A 4556-nucleotide genomic window follows, 5' to 3' on the forward strand; every position below is an offset into this window, starting at 1 on the left:
CGTCTCCGGGGAAACTGGAATCTCAGCATGAAGGAAGAAGAAAAAGCGGAGAAACCTGATGGAGGAAGAACGTGGCGATCCAAAGTGAAGAGGGAGACGCAAAAGAATGAAGGCAGAATGGTTGGCGGGATATCTTAAGAAGAGAGATGGCGTAGGATAAAAAAAAAGGAAAGTTAGAGAGCGAACATTCGGAACGTCTTCTCGAACGAAATCTAATTTCGCTCCTATGGCGAAACTAAGCTATTTTTCCCGTAATATGCATGCACGCGGGCGTGCACAAGTGTTCTAGCGCTTCCCGGCCTCTTATCTTCGATTCCGAGGCCTGTCGCTCTCTTACGAAGAAAATATTTCCCTACAAGTTGCGTCCAGTACGAGCATGTATATTTGCGAAATGGCAGATAAAATTCCCCTTGTCGTCCCCGTCGCTCAAGAGCGACACTCGTCGTAATTTCGCCATAGCCATATTAGCCTCAGTAGTTGAAAAACGATCTTTCATTTGGGTATGTTCAGTCGTTTGTTTCTACAATGGTGTTGGAAAGCACGTACGAGATCCTACATCGTTTGTAAGCTTTATATGCACGGTATGGTATAACGCGCGCTAAGGGTCATTCATTATTTTCAACGCTTTGTCCTTTTGTCATTCTCTATTTGTTAGAAGGTAACTAATTACTTGATTTTTGTACACAACTGTTTGTTGCTAATATCAGTTTCAACAGACATAAAAGAGCAAACAATCTAAAATACACTTTTTCTTTCATTAGATTTTAATTTAACTACAAGAATTTTAATTTAAGTCTGAATTGCCTAAATATTCACAAATATTCTCAAGGTTAAACAGTTGCAAAAAAGAATAGCACGTGATTTTTTCATTCAGAAAAATTTGAAATTGAAAAAAGTACATGTTTCTAGAGTGATGTGATTTTTTATTGCAACGGGATAGTTTAATCGGCAGCTTGGACAGTCCTGTATAGGAACTTCTTTTATTGACCATCCGCAGAGGGTTGCCGAAAATTGTCGTCGCAACGTTTCACATGATGTTGATCCCCTTTACAATTCGTATCGAGGGCGAGATGATGATGTAGAACAATAACAGATTTTGCAATGGCAGAAAAGCTTTGTGTGGACTCGGAGAGAACGAAAGAGGAAAGCATTGCGCTAATGGCTGATCTCGCCATGTGCAATTAAAGAGGAATCATTCCTCAAATTGCTTATTCGTTTGTGTTACTTTCCAACTACAAAAGTGAGATTATCTCTTAAATTATACACGTTTATCTGTAAATTACACGTTAATATCCTTAAAAGTAAAATGCTAACATTAACATTTGTTAATTAATTAAATAATACAATTTTTCATATGAAAAATTTTTCTTTTCTAATTTCTAAATTACATTTTGTAGCTAACGCGCGCGCGCGCGCGCATGTGTGTGTGTGTGTGTGTGTGTGTATGTGTGTGCGTGTATGCGTGTGTGTGTCTGTATAAATTTAAAGTAATCGTTAAAATGTATTTTGATTATTCATTAATTTTATTACTAATAATTTTATTACTAAAGTAAAGAAAATATTTAATGAGGTAGGTATTAAAATAAATAATTTATTCCACTGCGCTATAATCATTGAGAAAGTGCACTTGACTGGTCTATTGCATTTAAACTATCAATTGAACATTCTTTGGTAGAAAAATATACTAATAATTGAAAGTACTCTTCGTATTTTACTTCTCGTTTCCTTAGTTTCTGTACACTTTTAAAGGGCCTTTAAAGAAGAAAAGATTCACTAAGTAGTTTATGTAGTTGTGCCTTGAAGGACTATCGAGAACGTAGCCGAAGAACGAATGAACGAATGGCACGGCAAAACGGCAGAAGTAGCAGTTGTGAGATGGTGGCGAGAAGGTAGGGCGCTCTTGCCCTAATAATTAAGCCGCCGTCGGTTTTTGATGGCCACTAAAAATGTCGCGGAGGGTCGAATAGTTAAGGAGTCTCGGCAGAACCGTCGTGCTGCCGGCTTTTGCCGGTGGTAAAGGACTCGAGAGGAAGGTGGTTGCCGGATCGAAAGGGAGAGGACGGGGATGGTCCTTATGCTCTGATATTAGCAATACCCCGTCTCGTAAAGTCGACTGTGCGGCAATTCGAGTCACTTTGCGAACCCTTTATATACTGCCGCTGCCACCTACTCTTCTCGCTCTTGCTCTTTCTCTGTCTCTATCTCTCTTTTGTCGCTTCCTTGGAGAAAACTAAAGAGAATGCGTAGAAGCTAGAGAAGGAGCACTCGCGAGAAGGAACGACGAGGAAGGAGTCGCTGAAATACTGGCAGAGGCAGTGATTTTAATGCGGGTGGTTCTTAAATTTTACGTCACTCCTTGCCTTCACGTACACCAACACTACCGTTTCATTTTGGAGGCGACTTGGAACGTGGAATTAAACTGTAGTAAGGTAAACCTGTACCACGAACGTTCCTCCGCGTTAATTCAGTTATGCGGGTTAGATATTCAAGGATCTCTTTGCTGTTATGGCGTGAAACTGGCGAAATCACCAACTGAATTTTAGAAAGATTATTTGAGAAAAATTATTTAATCTCATTATATAGATTATTACGTAATGTAATAAACATTCAAAATTAATTTATATCTTTTGTATAATATAAAAATGTTTATTGATATTATCATCTTAATGAGATCTATCAACAGACATCTATTCATATTCTATTACAATGTTTTATTAGTTTAGATTTAAATTGGAATAATAATTATATTACATATTAAATTTAAATATGTATTAACAAATAAATTTGTTTTTTTCAGTAGCAATATACATATACATTTATTCATTGAAGTTACATAATTTGCAACGCAGGTTTTTAATATAAATTAACTAAATTTATGTTTAATAAATAAAGTTTTAATAAATTAGTTGATAACCGCGCATCTTATTAAATTCCAATTTCAGCAAATCGTTATCTCTTGTATAGAAGCATTCAATTAACTCAATCAATTTAGCAAGATAAAGAATCGATTCATTTCACTTGAAAATTGTCATCACACAACATAATCAAAATATCACATTTATAAACTAATAATTCAACACATTGTTATACGCAGAAGAATAATAAATTGCTATGCCAGACAAATGTTTATACAATAATCATTCATTTGTAACTCAATGTTTACATTACATCGTTGTATGATAGGCTGTATATATTTCACAAATTCTTGTTTCCTTATACAAATAACAATCAAGCAAGTTAATAGAACGGTTCCATGATCCGTTTCATATTTTAAGTGTTATTTCAAATGCTACATTTTTTAATCGACGAGTAATTGCGTTCGCTGAAAAAACTCTACTTGTTATTATTTCCAATTACAATTAACCGTTGCAGTGTTTCCAGGTAATTAAACGAATAACGAGCGAAGGGAGATGGTACGAATAGGGTAAAATTCCCCGCCACATCGCGCTTCTCTGATTTAATAAGTTCATTATCTAATGAACAGATGTACGGGACTACTCTCAATAGCACCGCCCGCTTTCCGATAATCAATATTTTTAATTATCATATTTTTATGAATTCGACTGTAGCTAACTTTTAATTGAATTTGAAATCGGCAAACTGTCTCGGTCGTGCTTTGACTAATTTCGATATATTTTATGATTTATTTATCTAATAATAATTGCCAATCAGTTTAAATTATATAAGTCAATTTACATCACATTTCATAACAATTTATTAGTTTCACATTATATTTTTTTTATTATTAACAATACAATATTTAAAGTTCATGATTATAAACGAAATGTATGGGGCATCTTTTTTAATAAAGAGTTTGTAAATATCCATAGAAATAATATGACATATATATCCTTTTTATGCAGTTGATATGATTTTTAATAGATAATTAATAAAGTTGAAAAATAGAATGCCTAGTCGATAGTAAATTGCACAGAATAATTGTGAACATTCTAAGCCTATAATCTTTCAAGACAAAGACGACGAAAAGTTGGCTGCTACTGTGGCTTTAATTTTATTCCCTTCTTTTTTTCTTCGTTGTTTCTCTTTCTTCGTGAATTAGTAAAAGGAGATAACAAAGAAAGAATTAAGATTCGTACACACCAACTGAAGAGGGCACACTCACGCGAGTTAATGTATGCACCACGGAAAACTTTTTTTAAATCGTCGACTTAGTCCCTTTCTCGCTAATGGTTGCTGAAATTCCCTGAAAATTTCTTACTGGGGGCTCAGGTTATTCACCCAGATGGATAACAGAAGATGAGCATTGGCCTCTGCTATCGAAATTATTCTGGAAATTGTCTCTTACTCTTTCTCTCTCTTTCTCTCTTTCTCTCTCTCTCTCTCTCTCTCTCTCTCTCTCTCTCTCTTTTTCTCTTTCATTTCTTATTTTCTGTTCTTTTTCTTGATATCATATTATGGCTTACTATTATATAAATAAAATTATATGAAATTAGATAGCAAAATTACATAGCAAAATTACATAAAAATTAGATAGCATTTTTATACTTCTAATATTAATTATTAAACATAATTTATTTTCCATTTTAGATAAATAT

This window comes from Atta colombica, unplaced genomic scaffold, assembly GCF_001594045.1.
Source record: "Atta colombica isolate Treedump-2 unplaced genomic scaffold, Acol1.0 scaffold125, whole genome shotgun sequence".
Classification (NCBI taxonomy): domain Eukaryota; kingdom Metazoa; phylum Arthropoda; class Insecta; order Hymenoptera; family Formicidae; genus Atta; species Atta colombica.